The sequence below is a fragment of the Microtus ochrogaster genome, chromosome 6, assembly GCF_000317375.1.
Source record: "Microtus ochrogaster isolate Prairie Vole_2 chromosome 6, MicOch1.0, whole genome shotgun sequence".
NCBI classification, from domain to species: Eukaryota; Metazoa; Chordata; class Mammalia; order Rodentia; family Cricetidae; genus Microtus; species Microtus ochrogaster.
This window is the reverse complement of record NC_022013.1, coordinates 64,277,178-64,299,742: the sequence shown is the minus strand read 5'-3', so window position 1 is coordinate 64,299,742 and position 22,565 is coordinate 64,277,178. Positions and strand designations below refer to the sequence as shown.

The window sequence follows — 22,565 nt, the reverse complement described above, 5'->3', positions numbered from 1 at the left end:
ACAAATAATTGAGCCAGGCGGTGGTGGCGCACGCCTTTAATCCCAGCACTCGGGAGGCAGAGGCAGGCGGATCTCTGGAAGTTCGAGGCCAGCCTGGTCTACAAGAGCTAGTGCCAGGACAGGCACCAAAGCTACAGAGAAACCCTGTCTCGAAAAACCAAAAAAAAAAAATTGAAAAAAAAATTGAAAAAAAAGGTGAGCAGTATCTGTGGGGTTTGCTGGCCTCCTCCGTGTAAATGCACAGGTCCACATTCACCCATAAAGCAAGACTCTCCTAGAAGTTAGACCCAATATGGAACCTGAGGGTAGTGGGGTCTAGTGTAAAGACTCTGCCTACTGGGCAAACAAAAGGCTCAAACAAGTTTCCAGAAGCATCCTAGATGCAGGCATGGACTCAGTGTCCCAGAGTGCAGGGAGATCACAGGGCTTGTTCCAGATCAGGAAGCTGAGAGGGGACAACAGGTCAGTAGACTCTGGCCAGAGTTGCTTCTAGGCTCCAGTGTTGCTCCAGGGGTAAGAAACACAGCTGGCAACAGCAGGGAGAAAAGATCTGTCTGATGATCCCCTAAATCAGAAACCAAGGAAGAAGTACTTCTTAATCCCAGCATTTGGGAAGCAGAGGCAGGCAGTTCTCTGAGTTTGCGGTCAGCCTGGTCAACAGAGCTAGTTCCAGTACAGTCAGAGCTACACAGAGAAATCTTGTCTGGAAAAAACTAACAAATAAACAAAATTCAGGATTATTTGCTCCTTCCTTCCTTCCTCCATCCATCTCCTTCTCTCCCTCACTCCCTTTCCCCTTCCATCTGTGCTGGAATGGAACTCTGAGCCTCAGGTGTGCTAGGTAAACATTCTACTACACACACCACATCACCTGAGCTTAGATTTCCCCCCCAAAAATCCTGGCAACCTCCAGGCTATGACTGGCACAGCCTGTGACTGCCTGCCACTGACTGATTGTGATTAGGCTCCAGAGAACCCAGGCAGCTTGCCTCAGCCTACTCAGACTCACTCCCCACCCACTTTAGAGATTAGCAATCTTAGCTGGAGAGGATGTGAAACCTTTTCCTCTGGGTCCTACTGGTACGAGGCCCGGGGAGAGCTGGTCTACCTCTAGAGGCCTAAAGGAGGCAGAGTGGGTGTGGGTCGTCAAAGTCTGCTACCTACTAAGCTGGGCAGTAAGTATGCGTGGCCATGGGATCTGGGTGAGGCTGCCTGACTCTCGGCCTGGCTTTCTTTGTCATGTGTGGACAGGGTTGAGCCCAGAAGCACCTGCCTATGCTGCAGAGCTGCGGGGGAGGCAGCAGCCAGGCTGCAGCTGGAGCTTGGCTGACTTGAGGCTCCAAGCAATGAGGCAGAGAGAGGAAACAGACAGAGCACGCTGCCCACCTGCTGCTGTGGGCAGGGAACATGCTCTGAGGCTATTTGAGACATGTTAGGTCTCAGAGGGCAGGACAGGGTCCCCAAAATTTGACACCAGAAGGCAAAGCTGGCAGTGTCCAGCACAATCAAGGGCCACCCTGACCCACACTGGCTTAGGCCACCCTCAGGGTAAGGCAAAGTGACCTAGGACCTGTGCTGGTTCAGACCAGAGTCAGCTGGCCTGGTTTGCACACAACCCCTCCACCCACCTCATGTTCTACCCTCTGCCACCCTAGCCCTGGGGACTTCCCTCTTTGTGCCTCTGCAGTCACTGCAATCCTGCTGCAGTCAAGGGCAGTCAGGCTATGGAGACTTGGGTCTAGGTGCTCGATGGAGTACCTTGTTAGGGAAATAGATGAGCAAAATGAGCAAACTGAGGCCTGAAGAGGGCAAAGGGACTGTTTGTCACACGGGAAAGTAGATTTGTTAAGATGAGGCAGTGAGCCAAGCATCCCAATGTCTCTATCTTCCTAAAGGGTAAATCGAGGCTTAGAGACAGGAAAGTTCCTGCCATAGACAACTTGGAGTTAGGAAGAAGCCCAGGACAGTCATCCTGGGTTCATCTCATGGAACCAAGACAGAGCTGTCTTCTCTGACCTCAACCTCAAGTTCAGGAAGTTGCAACACTTCCTTGTTTCCATAGTAACCAGCTACTGCTCCAGGAATACACTGAAATGTTTTTGTTACCTCCTCTGTGCCTGTGCTGGCCCTGGGCCAGCCTGTGAAGACATGGGAGGAAAGAGGGGGTGTAGGGGGAGGTACAATCCCAGCCCTAGCCTAGCATGATGGCAAGCAACTGAGAGAGTGGAGGAGAATCCTCAGAAGAGAGCTCCCCAGCGTCTGACAGGGGACATGTCATGAGACAGCATCTCGGTGGTGGTGGGAGCAGCTCTGGAATTGGCTTCTTAGGGATGAATAGGAGTTCTCCAGACTGAATGATGAGGCTAGAGGTAACTGCACATTAGAAAACTGTGGTGTGCTGTGTAAGCCTGGGGGCTAAGCTGCTTGGAGGCTGAGGCAGGAGGATGGTTAAGTGCTGGGCCCACCTGTACTGTAGAGTAAGTTCACAGTCAGCTTGGGCAACTTAGTAAGATCCTGTCTCCACATAAGAGAATAGCAGGGGTTGAGATGCAGCTTAATACACAACACTCCGGGTTTGACCTCACCTGGACTAGCTACATGTGACAGTCCATGCCTACAGTCTCAACACTTGGAAAGCAGCAGATGAAGGATCAGGAATTCAAGGTCATACCTCAGCTACATTCACAGTGAGTTCCAGGCCAGAAATCAGTCTCAAAAAGCCAGAGAGGGGCTGGGCAGTGGTGGCGCACGCCTTTAATCCCAGCACTCGAGAGGCAGAAGGCAGGTGGATCTCTGTGAGTTCGAGGCCAGCCTGGTCTACAAGAGCTAGTGCCAGGACAGGCTCCAAAGCTACAGAGAAACCCTGTCTCGAAGAAACAAAAAAAAGCCAGAGAGGGGGCTTCTGTGGTAGAGTGCTTGCCTAGCATGGGTGAGGCCCTGGGTTTAATCCTTAGTACTAGGAAGGAAAAGGGGAAAGAAGGATGGGAGAATGACCTAGGGAGTAACTGGTACTCAGTACAGAACACAAAGGGGATGGAGGGTTGAACACTGGCTAAAAAGGAAGACAGAGACCAAATGCAAACTGTAGACCAGTGTCCATGACACATCCCACTCCCAGGTGTTTAAGGGGCATAGTGACAGAGTAGACACTGTAATAGGTGAGGTGACAACCCTAAAGGGTTCCAGATACTACTCTTCCCGGGATAGAGTACTAGGGACTGGACACAGGCCAAGACCTAGTTCTCAGGTTAGTGAGAGCCACAACCCTAAGCGGCTCCCTAACCCTTACCAGGAAGCAGGGTTGGGCACCTCAAGAAGCACTCAGAGGCTGCTGTTCTGCCTGTGGTCTCTCATCAGACATACACGTGGTCTAGCCGGAATGAGGCCAGCCTCAGAGTAGAGGATGGAGGCACAGGGAGGCCAGACTGCTGGGTAAGACAGGAGCCCTCAGAATCCTGCTAGCTTTGCTTCTCCTCCCTGAGCCTCCATTCCCTAACTGGAAAGTGGGGACAAGGAGGGTGAGATGGACAGGCTCCCTCCCTCCTTTCTAAAGCTGCTCTCCAGCCATCTTTGGATCTGTGGGTTCTGGGAGGGGTCACAGCAACACATCCAAACTGTGGTCTAGGACAAAGCGACACTTTGTGGCCAGACAGGCCAGACATGCGGGCAAGGAGTCTCACAGGACAACAGTTTCTGGGGCCTACTCTACTCAAAGTGACAGCTGGCAAAATAAGACAGCCCTTTATGCACTGAGAAGTATCTTGTTACAGGGTGGTGGCCATGTACAGGCCATGATCAAGAGACCAACAGTCCTCCAGAGGCCACAAGTGAATAAAATCCTAGTTCCTTGGCCCAGGCTCTGCAGCTTCAGAGCAGAGGCAAGCATAGGACCTTGCCTCTGGGAGACAAGGCAGAAGTCCCAAGCACCACCATTAAAAGCCATAGAAAGCCCTGTCCCCGGGCCTCATTCACTCAAGTGGATGACTTTAGTGGGAACAGTCAAACGACCAACAACATGCTACATGGTAGGGATAGATACCTGAGTTCCCAACCCAGCTCAACTAGCGACTTGTACCTCTGGGTTTAGACTCAGTGGCTAAGTAAGGGGTTGGCCTGGTCTGGGCTGTTATTATTGATGTATGTGGTAATAATATTCTATGCTGTCTGATACAGTGACACTATACACCATACCTGACAAGGGTAGGACCTCCCATCTAATGTTCCCAACAGCCACAAGAGATGCCACAGCAGGAAACAATGCCAAAAATTAGGATTCCAAACCCAGGGCTTCTTGCAGAGAGCCCTGGGCTTTGGAGCCTGGGAATCCTTGGGTAAGATACACTTGGACAGACAGCTGTGGAGGTGGGAGACAAGCTGGGTTCAACCAAGTGCCAGTGGGAGGTGGGCTAGAGAGGAACCTCTTCTCACACCCATACTTCCAACACCTCCCTGGACAGGGCTCCACCTCTAGTGGTGAATGAATATGACAGGAAGGGCTCAAAAGACAAGCCACCCAGCATAGACTCTTGCATGATCAACAAATGGCAGCCACTTTCTTCCTGCCGTGTCCCAGAAATCTGCCATTGCTGCCTCCCCAGCCACTTCCACATTCCACAACCTGAGTGCATGACTTCCCCATCCAGCCTGATGTCTTCAAGCTGCACAGATGCAAAGAAAATAAGAAGGCCCGGGGCACTGGCTTGTTTTATTTTAGCTTGGTACAAGCTAGAGCCATTTGGGAAGAGGGGCTCTGCATTGAGAAAATGGCTCCATAAGATTAACTTGTAGGTTAAGTCCGGTAGTGTATTTTCTTAGTTACTGACTGATGTGAGGGGGCAGGCCCACTGTGGGCAGTGCAATCACTAGGCTGGGGTTCTTGAGTGTTCTAGGAAAGCAAGCAGAGCAAGCACGTCACAAAGAGCAAGCCAACAGCACACGGCATTCCTCTATCAGCTCCTGCCTCCAAGTTGCTGCGTTGAGCTCTTGCCCTGATTTTCCTAGATGGTGGATGACAACCCCTAAAATGAAATAAACCCTTTCTTCTCCAAGTTGCTTTGGCCATGGTGGAGTTGTTTGTTTGTTTGTTTGTTTTATTTACGGCACAGGGTTTCTCTGTGTAGCCTTGGCTGTCCTGGAACTCACTCTATAGGCCAGGCTGGCCTCAAATTCATAAATCTGCCTGCCTCTGAAAGTTGGGATGAAAGGTGTGTGCCACCAACTGCCCAGTGTTTTGTCACAGCAATAGAAACCCTAACTAAGAAACTTGGAGCCCAAAGAAAGCCATATCCTTCAGGGAGTCCACCCAGCTTTTAGACTTAGCCTGCTATGCGGAAGGGGGGTGGGGTAAGCCCTGGATTCTTCACGGTTCTGGCATGAAAGCTGGACCTCAGGATCCCTTCTAAGCTCCACGGAAGATGGGACTTTCCAGACAAAAGGAAGTACTGGGGAGTAGGGAGCAGCGCACTCCTGAGGTGCACAAAGGCACACATGACGCTGTGGCCATGTCACACATGGGGTGTAAATCTGGATGGCAGGCATCAGAGGATGCTGCTGCCAAAGTAGCTTGATGACGTGGGATCCCAAAGTACCAGGAATACTGGAAATAGAGCTTGTAGGTGCCATAGGTCACGCTGCCTAGGCACCTACAGGGACTACTCAAGAATTCTTGAGTGCTGAAAGGATTCCCACCCTCCAAGCAGGCACACCCCTCCTCCATAAAAGGACCAGCTAGAATGACAAGGACCTGCAGAAAACTGAAGTCAGCTCAGGAGGGTTGCAGGGAACTGAAGTGCCCCCCCCCTTCAGCAAGGGGTCAGCAGCAGCTGAGCTCATAGTTCCAAGCCCATCATCAAACAAAACTAAAATCTGCCCCCCGAACTTTCAGATCTTCCCCCCAGGAACTGAGGTACTGTGAGGCGCTGGAGCCCCAGTAGCCCATGCCCATGAACAACGAGGAGGAAGGCTGACGGCCAATCAACACTCTCCTCCTCTCCCTGCCAGCCACAGTACATTTCCCAAAGCCATAAAGACCCTGAGCCAGGGAAATGATGTGTTACCTACAGTGGCAGGTGGGGGTCACAAGCATTCTCAAGGCCCTACCCAAACTGCCTCCTTGCATGCAAAGCATGCCCCCCAGAAAAGGCCGCCTCACAGTATCAAGGCAGCCAGCTCTTCTTAGGGCTGTGTATCTTTCTCAGTAGTGTCAGGGCTCCCAAGCCCAAGGAAGAGGTGACCCACATCAGGTCTGACCTGGTCTGCCACCTTCCTAGAAGATGGGGTGGGGAGCTTTCTCCAACTAATCTCCTGAAAGATCTAGGACTGAATCCTTTAAAGCCAGAAATAGGACTGCTTCCAGGGACATTAGCCTACCCCACAAGGTCATACCCATTGGACCATCCCCCTGGGACCACCCAACCCCTGGGACAGGTAATATGCCTCAAGAGACTTCTACTTTTTGGGACCTTAAGTCAAGTCCCTTCTCTTCCTTCAACCTCTGTCTTCTCACCAATAAAATATCAAACTACAATGAGAGGCAGGCTTCAAAAGACAATGTCCTCTGCAGGGAGAGGTCAAACACTGAGCTGGAATGTGGCCAGGAGGAGCTTCAAGACACGTCCAGTTATTCCTCTCATTGCCCGGGGCACCAGCCTTGTAGGCAATGGCAACCTCTAACGCTGCTTCCAGTTATCCACACTGAAGCAACTGTGGAGCGTCTCTCTAGAAGATGGGGGATACCAGAATGGGGCCAAGTGTTCTTTATTGTAAAAGTTCCTAGTAAATTAGGCTGAGGGTTTCCAAGGGGGGGGGATGGGGGCCTGTGTCTACTCCAAGGTCCCATTCTCTGTCCTCCTTCATAGTTGCCTTCTGTGGAGCCAAGCAGGTATCAAGGCCTGGTCCACCCTGAGTCTTATCAGATGGACAGAGGCCAAAAGGAAAGTTTTTGGTATCTCCCGTCTCAGTTTGCAGAAGGGAAAGATCTCAGACAGAAAGCCAGATGACTTAGAACATTCCTGGGGAGGAGGGCAAACAAACCTCCCTGGTGGGTCTAGTTAAAATGCCCTTGAATTATTATCTCTAGGAGTGGTCAGGAACCCATCTCCTGCTTCAGAAGACCCTACAGACAATGAATAAGAAAGCTTTGGTTGGTCAGTCAATTTGACCTTGAGCAAGCAGTACACTGGAGGTAAGGCTTTGGGAGGACACTCTTGACAGTAACTAAGACTACCATTCCTTAAACACTTGCCACATGCCAGGCGCTGAGTGCTCTTCTGGCTTCTTCACCTATTGGGAGGGCAGTGTATTAGTGATTGTTAGAGCATGAATAACTCTTTTACAGATGTGGAGGCCAAGGTCAGAGGTGTCACACAGAAAAGGTGGAGTTAAGAGCAGAATCCAGGCAGCCAGAGAAAATCCTGAAACTGGGCTGGAAAGGTAAACATGTCAGTCACTGAAGCTCTTGCTACGCAACTATGAAGAAGACCTAGTTCAGTCTCCAGTACCCATGTCAAAAGTCAAGTGTAGTGGCGTACTCTTACAGTCCCAGGGCTTGGTGGCAAAGACAAGAAGGTGCCTGAGTCTCAATGATCAGCAAGTTGAGCTTTATCAGCTAAGGTCCCAGTGAGAAACCCTGTCTGTCTCAAAATACAAGATGGTTGTCCTGAGGATTAATGCCTAAGATTGGCTACACACACACACACACACACACACACACACACGCACACGCACACGCACACGCACAGACCGTACATACATACAGACACATATACACACAGACTCAGACACACATACATACACACACAGAGACAGATATACATACAGGCAATATAGACACACATACACGCACACAAACACAGATACACATAAATTCAGACACACAGACACACAAACACACAGAAAGGGATGGCAGCAGACTGGGGGGCCTTCAACAAATGATTTCTAGTGTGCAAACAGTAGCAACCTCAGAGGTACACTGATCCTCTCCACCTGGACCAACCCCTCCCCAGTTTCCTTGCTGTGACGCCCCGCTGAAGGGAAGCCATCTCATGTCCCAGAACCACTCTTGGCTTGGGTTTTCCCTATCTGCCATCCAGATGGCAAACAGAGACCCCAGAAGGACTCCTTGTACTTCTAAACACCAGAAGAAAAAAAAGTCAAGACTCCGGAGATCTCCCAGGTCTGCCTGCTGCTTGGCTCTGCTGCTTGCTGGCTGTTGGAATGGTGTTCTGAGCCTCTCAATTGTCCCAGTTCAGGATCAAGGTCCACCCAGGGAACAGGGTGGGAGCCTGGGCAGGAGCCTTGAGGATAGGGCAAGGTCCAGACCCAGTCCTGGGCCTGGTCCCTTTTTCCTCCGGCAGCTGTCACCTGGACCTGATATAGGTGACTCTCAGGGTGGAGCAAGCAGGTTCCAACTCTGCTTCCTTGTCTACAGAGGAAACGACAGCAGGTAAGCAAGCCATCCGCCATACAAGCTCAAAGTCAGCATGAAATGGATCGGGAGGGGGGGTTAGGGAGGAAGGGAGAGGAAGCTTTGACAGGTGAGACCTTGGACCTTCTTAAGAGGAACTAGGTTTGGCTTCTCTCACAGCAGTATTGCACACTACCTGCAAACATCACACACGCGCGCATATACTCCAGCTTGTGTACTGCAAGAGGCTCCTGAGCTAGGTTACAAATAGCCTTTCTTTAGGCAAACTAATGACCAGCTAAAAGGAGCTGGGCCTGGCCAACTGTAGATGCTCAGTAAATGTCTAACGAACTCTTGAACTGGCAGAGCCCAGGTTCTGGTCCGAGTGCAGCTCTGTGTACTGCTAACCTTGAATGGGCTAATCACTGCTTTCTAAGGTTCTGTTTCATGGGCTAGAAAAGACAGGCACACCCCCACCCCAATTCTACAGGCTTAGGATTTTAAAGCCCAGAGAAGTGAGTTTTGAGGTAAAAGGGGGCTTCCAGGCATTTCTTCCTATGGTCCAGAGCTAAGAATTCAGGGTGAGCCTTCTGGGGCCTAAAGGGAGCCTCCAGGCAGGGAAGGGCTCTGCAGGTCACAGGGGAATCCTTTCTTGGTGCCGTTTCCACTCAAGTCAGAAACCAAAAGAAGACTTTTGGACAGGAGTCATTAAAAGCACAAAAGAGTTACATACTGACACTGTCTCCCCATCAGAGGCCTGGCCATGTCCTGGTGAAGACAGGACTGGACAAGAATGTGGGAAAGACTATGGACAGGAAGAACCAAAGGGCAAGGAGGGAGACGGGCAGATATGAGCATGTGTGTGCGTCTGCATGTGTGTGTGTGTCTGCATGTGTGCTTGAGGGGAGAAGAGAGAAGCATGGGTAACCACCAATAGAGGAACAAGGCCTCCCAAATCCTGTTTCTGGAAACAGGTGTCTCAGGAAGGTTCACAGCCCCTGGAAATTCCAAGCCTGCCCTGCTGTTCTCAGTGTGTAAACCTAGGTAGTGAAACCATCTGCCATTTTCTGTCATTTTTCAGCCTCAGTTTCCCCACAGGTTCTGACAAGGATTCGAGTTAGGAGACCTCATAGGGACATACCACTTCTGACAGTTTGGGATACAGACATGCTATATATAGAAAAACACCCCCCCACCACCACCACCACCACGACCCAAGAGACCTGGAAAGGCTGTCCCTATCCCCAACCGGCTGTCTAGGGTTAGGGCTGGGCAGAGCAGAGTCTCCACACCGTCTGTCCTCAACAGCCTGCCACCGCCAAAAACCTTGAAGTGGTTACAATTACAGCCAGGCTAACAGGATTAGGGGAGCGTTGAAATCTAAGAAATCTAATTAGCTCAGGCACCCTGGCCTCCCCCAGCACAATCCTGTAGTAACCCTGGCAGCTGGGTCTAATGGGAGGGGCAGGCTCTGGGCCCTCAGGGCTAGAGTCATTACCTGCACAGGTGTGCCTGGCCAGGCCAGGTCAGACTTCTGGGGAGATGCCATCTCAGCCTGCCCAGTTCTCCACTGCCCACCACCCCACCAGCCAAAGTCTTGTCAAAGGGTGGCATTCAACTAGGCTCCAGACTATGAGGTGCCAGAGTGGTGACCATGGGGGAAAGAACCCAGGGGCTCCACAGGGCAGCCACCCGACACAGTGTAGCGGACTGACTCAGCCAGAGGAGGGGCGGTTTGAGTCATGCTCTGTATGCATAGAAACCATAGCAGCTCAGGGACAATCTTGCTTCCTCCTCCAGGGCCGGGCAGAGCTGAAGCTTCTGCTTACATCCGCCTAGGCAGGCAGCATCTAAGGTTAAGTGCAAGCTCTAGATGGATATGTGGGGGGGGGGGGAAGGGGGAGAGAAAAGGGAGGGAGAGAAGGAGGGAGGAAGGGACAGCTGCTGGGGGCGTGCATTGCCAGATGCAGGGAGGGCCACCTGTGACCCTTCCTGGAAACAACTGCTCCACTCCTGGGATCCACACAGGCTTCCGTACCACATGCCAGCATAGTTGGGGCTATTGCTCAACGCACTGTGATGTGGGGGTCTGTAAGGCCTGGAGTTGAGTCCTGGCTTAGTCACAGCCTCTTGGCCTCTCTCTGCGCTTTACTTTTCTTCTCTCTTAAATGGAAATAATTCCATACAGCAGCTGACACTGTTGTTAATGGGATCAAACAAATCTGAAAAGTGATTCTAGATAGACCACGCCAGGCAAAGGAAAGGGCTGTAGCCGCGCCCTCTCTCATATGCATATGGCAAGCAGCCAGAGGCGGGTGGATAATTATTTATTTGGACTGGTCTTTCTGCCCTTGCTGGACAAAAGAGCCTAAGAGTGTCTTGCATAGCTCTGGGACTCACTGGTCACTGTCTTCACTCTGTAGACTATCATTAAACACATGAAGAGTCAATCCTGGGTCCCTGACCTGACCCTACCCTCTTTATGCAACCCATCCCAAGTCATACCCAATTCAAGGAAAGTAACAAGAGGCAAGCCAATGGAGGAGCACCCCTTGGGCAGACCCTTCCCTGAGCTTGTGCCCTATCAATAAGGTTAAAAACAACCGCTGGAAAGAAGCTCCCCAGCCCCATCAGCCATATCACTAGAGCCTGGATATAAGATTTAGCCCTCACGATCATTAAGGAAAATGGGTCTGTGGTTGGGAGAGGCCTCAGCATCTTAAGCCTGAAATGAGGATCTATCAGCCGGTCTGGCTTTCCAGGAGGCCATCCATTTAACTCACAGCTGCCCAGTGAGTACAGAGGCTTGCTGCCCAGAGGTGGCGAGTACCTTGTCCCAGGAGGCATACAAGTTGAGGCTAACCAGTCAGCTGTCAGGGAGGTAAGGAAGGATAATGGAGCAACTTCTGGAAAATATTTCCAGCATCCTGTCACCTCAATCCAGCCCTTTTTCCTACATCAGAGTTGCCTAGCCTTTAGGCTGAAGACTCAAATGTCTGGACCTACCTCATCCTCCCATCAACCATGTCGGATGACAGTTCTGTTCTTGAACTCATTTTACATGTCAGGAGACTGAGACAGAGTCAACCTCCTGGTCCACAAGCTACAGCCTCCTGATACCTTCTTCTCTCCTTCTGTCTAGTGTCTGTGGTAGGACTTTTGTGTGTAGCCTCCCTTGAGGAAGGGCCTAACATCAGACTCATGACTGGCACTTCCAGGCCAGGCTCCGTACACCCAGGCAGACAGCCACAACCCCGCCTCAAGGTCTCCTCAGGACAAAGATTGCCCCCAGAGAGAGCCTGGGTGGTGGCCACTGTGTCCTGCTGAGAGGATCCAGCAATCACCAGGAGAAACTGCAGCCGCAGGGTCAGGGTCAGGGGTAATTAGGGCAGTGTCCTTTGTTGTCTACACAAAACCCAAGGAATCCCATAAAGATGCAACAGAAGCTGGGGCCTGACAAGGACCCATGGGAGCAGTTATGAATGAAAATGGATGGGACCCAGTCACTATCCAGTAGGCTCTACAGCCTGGTCTCATGCCACCATGTCCACAGACAATTCCCAAAATGTGCTGCTGCACATTTCTTACAACATTTGACCCCAAGACTTTGGGTAAAACAACAAAACAAAACAAAACAAAACAAAACAAAACAAAACACCATGGACCTTGGGCTGGAGCTGGGCATCCAAGTTTCCTGCGCAGGTCCTCTTGGACCCAGACTCAGAGGACATATACAGGCTTCAAAGTGCCTTCCTTCTTATTCACTCTCACCAGCCAGAGGTGGTGTGTGTGTGTGTGTCCGAGCGCGTGCATGCGTGTGTGCGTGTGACTCTTCCATTTGCTGGCAGGAGTGGTCAACATCTAAAAAGGGGCCAGGGATGAATATGTGGGGTGGCTGTGACTGGTTAAGTGTTACATGTGTGCACACACATACAAATGGGGGTGGAGCCAAACTCTAGCTTCTAGGTCTTTATTTGCCCCTGGAGCCCCCCCCAACACACACACACACACACACGCACGCACGCACTCACGCACGCACACACGCACGCACGCACAGGCTTTTCCTCAGGAGTAAAAAAGAACATTTTGTCCCCACAAAGAAGCCAGCCGCCGTTTCTGCACAGACAAGGCTATTTATTCAAAGTTTTTTCATTAGTCCAGTCCCTCTGTGAGCCTGTGAGCAGTACTCAGAAAGTCTTACAACCGCAGCTCAAGTCCTGGAAAGTCTATAGCTCCGCCCCCAGCCTCAGTCACCAAGTTCCCAAGTCCCAACTTCTGATTCATAGGAGAAAACTAGGTCTCCTAACCGTGTGACTTGGGGGCCAGTGATGCTTCTGTCTTTGGGGGGAAAACAAAACAACCAAAATCCTAAAAGCCAGAGGAAAACACCATCTCCCTCTGAAGGCGCTCCTGGCCCCAAAGCCGCAGGCGCTCCTAAGCAGATAGGGCTTTCAATGTGCCTTTTGTTTGATGCTGGTGTTTCAACATCCTCTTGAAGAGGGAAAGGTCAGCACAAGGCTCCCGGGGGTGTTCACAAACCCTCTGCCTCTACTCGGCGGCCAGAGGTCCCAAGCAAGGGGCCAGGAATTCCCCCTGCTTTGGACCTCCTTAAAAACCAGCCCGGATAAGAAAGGCCATGGATTTGCTCCCTCATCCAAACTTCCCAAATAGGTCACAGGCCTTCCACAATCTAGTCACCACGCAAGCACAGGGGGTGCAGGTCGGAATTCACCAGCAGCCAAGTCGCCTGTTTCTCCAGCCCCAGTCACCATCTCTTTATCTGTACCTTCAAAAAAACAATAAGCAAAACCAGGCACCTCTGGGAACAGCCTCTGGCCTCCTGCCCTGCCCAGTGTAACCAGCCTGTCCTCACACCCACGAGGGAGGGAGGAGACTGAACTAGTTAACCCTCTGGTCTACCAGGCCCAGGTCCCAGGTTGCAGCAGAGGCAAACTGTTGCTCAAGAAAACCCTTCAGAAAACCATTGGCACCAGGAGGCTGCTGGAGCCAATGGTTCTCTATGTAACGAACGCCAAGGCAGGGGCTTCCACAGGCGCAGCCCACTGATTGCCCTTTCAAATCCCGGGGGTTGGTCCCCACTCTTCATGCCCTGGGCTGTCCACCCACGGGGCTCCAAATGTCCCTGGCAGTTCAGAGAGAAGGGAAAGGCTGGCCGAGCGGTGCACTCACCCCGCCAACCCAGCCGCCAGCCAGCTTCTTGGAGATCTCAGAGAGAACATTTGTTTGGGCTGCCAAGTTAAATCTTCCTCCCTCATGTCAGGGCATTGGAAAAGCAGTCAGGGGAAAGGGGAAGGGGGAGAGCGGGGGGGGGGGGGGGGGGGGGGGGGGGGGGGGGGGGGGGGGGCGGGAAGGAGGGCGGGAGAGAGCGAGCAAGCAATCCAAGGAGGCAGGCTCCTAGTCCCAGTTACTCTTAACACTGCCAGCCCAAGGAGCTGCAGCTCCCGAGGCAGACGTCTCTCGGGCTCCAAGCATTGAAACAGAGATCTGGCCACCGGGTCTCCGGATCGGGTGCGGGATGCTAGGCTCCCTGAGCCCGGGTGGTGAGAGAGGCCCTCGCCCTGCTACGGGCTGGAGGCACAAGGTGGAACTGTAAAGCAGAGGAAGGAAAAGTTTGCGGCAGGTAGAGGGAAGGGCAGAGTGGTCGTGTCTATCGGCCGTCCCCGATAGAGGGTGGGGGGCCCAGGGGCGCGCTCCCGTTCGCCAGCCCTCCCGCCCGAGTTGTTTACATTCCTGGAGTGTCTTTTAAACCCGGGGCTGTGGCCGGCTCCTGGCCTTCTCCGGCGGCTTCGGGGCAGTCTCCCGTGAAAATCTGCTGGCGCACAATGGCCGGGAGAGGCGGCTGCCCCTCGCCCGCGCCCCCACCACTCCAGGGCGGGGAGCCTGCCCTCTGCACCGCGCCCTCTCCCTGCCTGGCCAGCTTCCTGGACAGATGTCCCCGGCCAGAGGGCGACGCGCTCCCGCAGCCTACACCGCGACATCGAGGCCATGCTTCCCACTGTTTTCTCCCTGGCCCTGACACCAGGAATGTGAAACAAGCTTTCAGAGCTTGCCCCCACCATCCGTACCCCAGCTTCAGCTCCAGTCCGGCCCCTCAACCTCCGCCCGGGCCGGCCTACCACTCCCCCGGGGCCACCGCCGCCCGAGACAGAGAGGAAGAAAGAACACGGGGAAATTACTTTCGTATTTGCAACGCGCGCGCGCACACACAGACACATCTTCCCCTTGGGCTCGCCTCCTGGCTGGGGCAGCCCCAGCCAGGCGTTGGCCTGAAAGCCCCTTCAGCTTCTGAAGCCCGAACGGGAAGCCTCGACACACTCACTCCCCTCGGCGTGCACTGCTCCAGCCACGCGCCGCGTTTTCCTGGGCCATTCTCCCCCCCAGAACAACTTAACCGCGCCCCCATCTCCCATGTACAAAAGTGTGTTCTCCATAGAAAGCATACTTAACACCACCAACCCTGAACACCCTGGAATCCAGCGCCTTCCCAGAGGTTCTCCTACGCACACAGGAGCACAACTTCACATCTTTCCAAATGAGGCGAGGGAGACTCAGCCAAGCCTTCCCGGATCCTTTTCTCCCTCCTCCGAATCAGTATCCCGGCCGGCCCCCGAGTGTTCAGCGCGACTGCTGGAGGCGCGCCGGCAGGAGGCGGGCACCGAGTCCTCGCGCACACAAACCGCACCGGCGCCCCGCACACCCGACGATTCCCCGGTCCCCGCGCTCATTCCGAGCAGCTCTACCAGCTCGGCGCTCGCGGGTGGCCAGGGCCTCCGCCCCCGACGGCCAAAGCAGCGCACCGAGCCCGTACGGCTGGCCCCTTTCGCCCAGCCGGAGCTAAGGCTTTAAGCGGAAAGTCCTAGTACAGTACCCCGCACTTGCACCCCGACGATCCGCGGGGAGCGAGAGGAAGCCTCGGTACTAAAGGGCGCCTGGCTCTGTCCCCAAACTTACCGGGCGCTGCGAGCACCGCTGCCACCGCTGGAGGACGCGCCGCCGCCACCGCCGGGTAGGGCCGGCTGGAGCCGGGAGGAGCGCAGGGAGAGCGCGGAGATCTGCTTGGCTCCGACTCCGGCTCCGGCTCCCAGCTGGCCGGGGCTGGGGTCACCGCGCTGCGCCGGCGCTGCTCCCTTGCTCGGCGGCCCGATCGCTGCTCGCCCGCCCGGCCGCTCGCTCTCCGGGCGCCCGCCGCCGCCGCCGCTTGCTTTTTTAATGTCCACAGACAGTGAAAAGGAACTCGGCGTTAGGGGGTGAGTAAGTGAATCAACTCGCCCGGAGCCGAGCAAGTTGAAGTGTCAGATTACATTGGCTATTCTATTTCCAAAGGGCCCCGCGCCGCCGGCCTCCCGCAAAAGCCGGCACGGAGTTGCTGTAGGAGCGGAGCGCCGCGCCTCCAGCGCTCAGCTCCGCTTGCCTTGGTTCGCTCTCCATCTGCGCGCTCGCTGCGCTCTCCCTTTCCCTTTCCTTTCTGACTCTCTATCTCTCCTTTCCCTCCCTTTCTTCCTGTTTCCAGGTCTCTGTTCTAAGCTTTTCTCTTCCAGACCCTGGTAGGCTCCTCGTTACCTCCACACCCCTATGCCGCTGGTTCACTCACGTCTCTCCTCTAGCCTCCCTTCGCTGATCTTCATCACCCCCTCAATCCCTTACATTTGGAGTGGGGAGACTGATGTGCCTAGAAAGGGACCGCATTGGTAGACACAAGATTACTGCCCAGAGGTGTATCCCTGCTTCCTGCTGGTCCCCTGCCGGAGTACACTGGGACCGCAGATGCTGTCAGCTATTCCAACTGGGGCGACCGAGTTGCTAACCAGAGGTGTGCAAAGCTTCCCCGGAGACTTTGGGATTATTCCTAAAACCGGATGGTAGAGAGAGGGTGAGAGGACCTTAACCTTCACCACCACTAGTGACGTAGGGGAGGTTGAAGCGCTCCTCCCTTGACCTCTGAGGAAGAGCGACGGTTGCAGAGCGAACTATATGTCCCCACCCTACTCGAAGTTCAAAGACGCAAGAACGCCCAGGTGCCATGCAAGGAGCTCCTGGGTGCCACGAACCGAGTGCTCTCGCGCTGCCAAAGTGGAAAGAACCCAGCCCAGCTTCTAGCCCAGGGATGAGCAACACTACTGTGGGGGCGGAGGGCACTCACGAAGCACAGTTAGGTGTGCCCACTCGAGGGGGGTTTCCCTTGCAGACCCGCCCCCGAAAGTATCCAAGTGCGCACTACCTTTGGCTTAAGTCTGTTGCCACTCACACAGAAACTCCTACACAAACGGCACACACGTTTGCGCCTACCCTCAGCAAAGCACGCACAGTGCACCCCAACACACTTGCACACACACTTTCCATCCTAAATGTGCCCGTGCACTCTGACTCCTACTGTACACATGAACATCGCTGTACACTACCTCCGGTACACTTTAAAAAAAAAAAACAAACCAAAAACCACGAGGCATTCATTCCCGTGCACTTCATCTCACGCTCGCGTACACATACAAACACATGTTCCTCTTACTCGTCCACATCCTTTCCTCAAACCCCCCTCCTGATTCCAGGTACTCCAGTCTTGAGGATAACAAGCGTCTGGGTTGGACACGCGCGCACGCACGCACTCCCCTCCAGGGCAGGCGGGGGAGGCTTGGGCCGGAGCCCGCTAGGCAATCCAGGTGTGGCGAGCATTCCGTGCTCCGCGTTTTGCAGGCAGCCGCGGTGTCGGAGGCGAGGCGAGGAAGGGAGCTGGAATAACAAAGGCAAGTTGGGAAGAGCGCAAGGGGGCGCAGCCCCGGCCGGGCGGCGGGGGGAGCCCTGCGCTGTCGGGTCGTCGGAAGCTGCTGGGCCACCAGCCGGGAGAACCGGAGGTGGGGAGGAAAGGTGGGGGGAAAGGGGCGGGGCCGCCGCGTGACGTCAGAGAACAATGACACCGCTGGGGGCGGGCTCGGGCAGGCAGCCCGGGCGGGGGTCTTCCTTGGGGCCTTGTGCGGGCGGAAGAAGTCTTGGCCTCGCTGGGGCCGCAGTTTGATTGACGAGGTCCGCATGGGAGCGCAGACGTGCCACGCAGACTCGCGGGTTCCTGAGCCTCTTGGGCGGTGATCATAGCGCACCGCGGGCCAACAGGACGAGCAGGCCGGAGAGCCCCCCCCTCACTGCAGACCCCCGTTTTAGAATATCCTTCAGAGGGCTGGCTGCTCTGACCTCGGCTTGAACTCCTTCAGGGCCAGAGAGATCACTCCTTCCACCACCAAGACAAGGAGGCAAAATGCGTTTGCTAGCTTTGAATTCATTCTCAAAGCACTGACGGTCTGGCAGCTGTGAACTCAGCCTGAAATTCCTGAGGGCAGACTTGCGGCTCAGGTCCACAGGGACATGGGACAGGGGTTGTCTGGGTGCAGAAAACTACTTTTCCTGAGGTAAATTCTGCCTCCTGCTGCCATTGGGTATGCGGGAGGGAGGAGCGATGGGGGGGGGGGTTGAGAGCGGGCGCTGCTCCTTGGCCTCAGTCCCCAGACCTGTCACACAGGATGACCTGTTAGCAACTTGCCCACTACCCACCCACAGGTGGCAGCTGAATTTCCCTGGGGAAAGTAGGTGGCATGAAATCATTTCTAGACCTCTAGGGACACTGGAATGACCTGGTCCCAGCACATTCCCGAGAAGATTAACAGCAACAGCACACACACACACACACACACACACACACACACACACACACACCCCCAGCCTGTGGGTGGCCCAGGTTGGAAGGATAGACTGAGAAACGCTGGAAAGCTTGACTTGAAAGGTGAGAATTCAGTTTTCTGAATGGAGCCAGAGCCCTCCCACCCTCAGACGTACACAGCATTGGCCACCTCCATCCCCTGCATAATAGTCCCTGTCAGATTTGGGATGCAAGAATCTGGCCCCAACCAACATCTGGACCAGTTCCTGTTGCCTTGATGACCACCGCAAGTCACAGCATCCAGCCCTCTCAACCTCTCTCCAACTCCTTCTGTTAGTAATCAGAGCTGGCCACCTCCAGAAGTGGAGAAAATGGTGACCTTAGGTGAACATTCATGTTCAAAACTCCTGTCCGGAAGGCTGCACCCACTTTCCTTCTTAAAAATTACATTGTATTTATTTAGTTGAGGAGAGGGATGCACATGGAGATCAGCGTGCAACTTTTGGGAGTCATCTCTCTCCGTCCATCAGTGTAGGTCCTGGGGATTAATCCTCAGATTCAGCAGCAAAAGCCTTTACCCAATGATGAGGCATCCTGCTGGCTCCCCCACCCCTTATTTCTAGCCAACATGCTCATCTGGAAACCTGAAAGTGGCTGCCGAGGGCAGAGGAGCCTAGCAAGACAGAGTCAGATGGTTTTCAGTCTTCCCAGTCCACCAAGCATGACACCTTTGGGGCAGTAAACCTGAGAAATCACACCCAGGCTTCTTGTGAGGGCCCCAGGCCTCAAGCTTTGGGGACCCCAGGCCCTTACCTCTATTCATCTGCCCAGGAGGTTACTAGGCCTGTTGGCTCCCTCTGGAGTCTTCAAAGGTATGACTTATTCACTACCTAATGTGTGCTGAGTGAGGGCATGATAGGTATTTACTTATTGCCTGCAGTTAGGTTACTATCCCCCTCCAAAGAAAAGTGGACTGTAAATACCATTCCCAAGCTGCTCCGGCCCTCATTAACAGTTTTCTGTTAGCCAACAACCTGAGGTCTGTATCCTTAGCCAGATATTCTCTGTGGCCCTAGGCAAGTTGTTCTGCTTTTCTAGGCCTTCTATAAACCAAAGACTAGGTCTCATGACAATGAGATCAAGCCTTGCTGTTGTCTATGCCCTGAGTCCCCAATTTCAGCCTCAGCTGCAGTGGGCCTGGATGGGGAAAGGTTCCTGTATTCCCTCTGGCTCAGAAGGCCAAGTTGGTACCTACCAGAGTGTAGACTGTCCCTGGGTCCCAGGAAGCAGGAAGGCCAAGGGCCAGGAGGAAAGCATTGATGAGAGGTGTGAGCACCGTGAGTGTGCAGCGAATCTGTGCAGGCAGGGTATAGTGGCCTCTGGACCCAGGCTGCTATTCGTGGGTTGAGGTAGGAACAAGCATACAGTTCCTGCCTCTCTACTTCTGGAGCCAAAAGGTATGCGAAAATTCAACTCGCTGCTCCATGGGCCGGGTGCTTTGGAGTTCCCTCTCCTCCTGTGTCTCCAGGCTGATGGAAGAGAATAGACTGGTTGCTGGGGTTCCAGCTCAGGCTGCACCCCAGAGCTCATCTCACGACCAAGTATGGTACAGCTGAAGTGACTTTTGAAGTGCTTAGGGGGAAGTATAAGCTCCTGCTAGAAGCTGATCTCTGTCTGAGCCCTTCCTGGACAGTGAGTAATGACAGCATAATTAGTCTTCCCCTGTGGTTGGAGCAGGAGCCTTTGGATCCTGCCCAGCTCTGTACCTGTACCTCTTAGGAGTAGATAGTTGGTCCAACACAGAAAACCTGTACCCTCAAGCACAGAGTCTCTGTGTTCCAGCTAGATTCTCCTCTCTTTTCTGAACACTAGAAAATGGATGTATCAGAGGAAGACTCCCAGTATATGACTGTCTAGGACTTATTTGTTTTGGTTTCTTCATGGTGGCGGAGCACTTTGAGACAAGGTCTTGCTATGTAGCCCAGGCTGGCCTTTGAACTCAGTTCTGTATTGGCTGAATGCTGGGATTACAGCTGTGAGCTACCACACCCAGCTAGGACATATCATCTTGCTTTGCCATCCTCTGATCCTCACAATGGCACGTCTGTGGATGACTAAGATGGTACAGAGGGAGGCGGTGGCTTTCCCTGGGCCACAGGACTGGGAAGTACAGGGGAGGCATGAAAGGTGGGCCGCTTCCTGCAGCACCCTCTCCCTACACCAGAGCTCCACCAAAGAACAGGCTGGGACTGGTTGGTGTGTGAAGGACAGCTGGGGAGATAAAGATGCAGCATGCCAAGGGTGGAGTACACCGGCTTCCTGCCTCCATCCTGCTGCACCTTCCCCCTGCAGAGGAGCTCAGGCCTGACATCTCACATACGCATGCTTTTCACAGCCTCTTGCCCTAACCTGTCTTCATGTCCTTCATGTTTGGTGACTTCCAGGAGTACCACCATCGCATGCACACCACTCCTTGCCTGCTTTTGTGCACACTCCTTTTGTCTCCTAGGACACACCCGTCTCAGCCTTCCAGTCCATATCTGCAGCCACCTGCTCAGGAGCCTACTCTGGTGATACCACAAGCCAGGTTGTCTACATCATCTCCATCTCCGAATGTTGCCATAGTGCCTTCATATCAGTGTGACCATAACGACTGCCTATCCAGTCCCTGCTATAGGCCAGGTCCTCAGTAGCTCATGCACTTGTATTCTGGTCCTCGCCTGAATTGAGAATTATTACTAATGGCTCCATTTCACTGATAAGAAAACTGAGGCACAGGAAATGAGTGTAACACCTCATAGTGGAAAACTACCCAGTCCCCCTACCTCTAGAGGTAGAATGGTTTTATACTCTCACCCAGTGAACTGACAAGCAGTCACGTACAGCAGAGATAGGGGGACACACATCAATAGACCAGGCTCCTGTTAAGGACTCGCCTAGATGCCATTCTTCTGGTTTAGGAAAGAAAAATAACTGATGTTGAACAGGTGACTAGAAGGTAAGCTCTCAGGGAGGTAGTAGAAAAAAAGACCAGAGTGAGCCATGACTCTGCACAGGATCCCAGAGCAAGGGTGGGACAGTATCAAGCTCACCAAAGTAACAGCCATTCTGTTGCAACCTGCCTTGGAGCTCCTGAAACTGTGCTCTTTTTGGAGGACATACACCTTGACGACTCTGAGCCATTCAGTGAGTGGTTGTGGTCCTTCTCCCCTCAATCAGAATGAGAGAGGAGAAAGATGAGAAACCGAGGCATTGTTTTAACTGCAGTTGGTACCAACCAGAACCAGAATCCTGATACATAGGATGGTGGTGTGGGAGAATCTGCCAATCATGTTTTAAATAAATGCTGATTGGCCAGACAGGAAGTATAGGCGGGTCAACCAGACAGGAAGTAGAGGTGGGGTGATGAGAACAGGAGAATTCTGGGAAGGAGAAAGCCCATTCCTAACCAGTCCTGCCCCAATTACAGAAGAAGCAAGATGTGATCTGCCCCGCTGAAAAAGGTATCGAGCCATGTGGCTAACATAGATAAGAACAATGGGTTGATATAAGCTACAAGAGCTAATAAGAAGCCTGAGCTAATGGGCCAATCAGTTTATTATTAATATAGACTCTCTGTGTGATTTTCTTTGAGAGTTACCAGCTGTGGGAACTGGGCAGGACGGAAACTCTAACAAGCCTGGCCCTCATACTACAGGTTGGATCAGGAGTCAGCCGTCCAGAGGCCTGGCTTTACCCCTACTGCGAGTATCAGATGTCATTTGGGAGGGCTGGAGGACACTGCCACCATCATGCTTTCCTTCCTCATTCATTGCAGCCTTGGGTGAGCTGGACCCCTTCCCTACCAAGAAAGGACTGTAGGTACATGTCTTGGGGTCTTGCAAAGATCTCTCTTCTAGAACATCACTTTAAACACTGGTTTGAATCCAGGGTGAGCACGGCGGGCTTTCCTATCCATCCCAAGGATGGTATGCCATCTGCAGGGGTAAAGGATCGGGAACCTAAAGGCACATCAAACAACTCTCTCCTGAGACAATTACTATTTGCTCTTTGGAAAGGGCTCTGCAAGACTTCGTGACTGTCTCCTTTTGCTCTCACCCCTTTTGAGAGATCCCTCTTGCACCTGAACTCTGACCTTCCAGGCCATGGGCCATTCTGACCCAGGTTACTCCAGTGATCAGCCCTGCAAAGCCTGGTCACTGGCCAGGGTCTACTAGGGCTGACTTCTCAAGCTCCCTCTTCCCTTAGGGAATAACACTTGTGAATTTGTAGAGAGCATTTTCTGTCCCACATAAGTGCCACAACTCCCAGGAGGCAGGCAGATTGCACAACCCACTTTGTGGAAGAAGAAAATTGCTTGGTGGTTTGGCCAGTATCATACAGGGGTATACATAGGTGTATGTATGTGTGTGTGTGTGTGTGGGGGGGTGTTCTTTCCAGGATTTGGGTCCTGATAACTCGATTCCGTGTCACTAACCCAGGTAGTGATGTTTC

At 53.3% G+C, this 22,565-nt stretch overlaps 1 protein-coding gene across 4 annotated transcripts in view; it reads right to left on the bottom strand.

Moving 5' to 3' along the window:
- The window catches only part of Zmiz1 (zinc finger MIZ-type containing 1), a 204,016-nt gene extending 186,894 nt beyond the window's left edge, over positions 1-17,122 (bottom strand). The window contains exon 1 of one of the 4 annotated variants that reach the window (XM_026779819.1): positions 16,932-17,122. The gene's annotated coding sequence lies outside the window, so the exon portion shown is untranslated. Of the gene's footprint in view, positions 1-15,376; positions 15,735-16,931 lie in introns of those variants that run through there. The other 3 variants (XM_013346905.2, XM_013346904.2, XM_005348703.3) reach the window with 3 other exon arrangements.
- Positions 17,123-22,565: the final 5,443 nt, after the last annotated feature.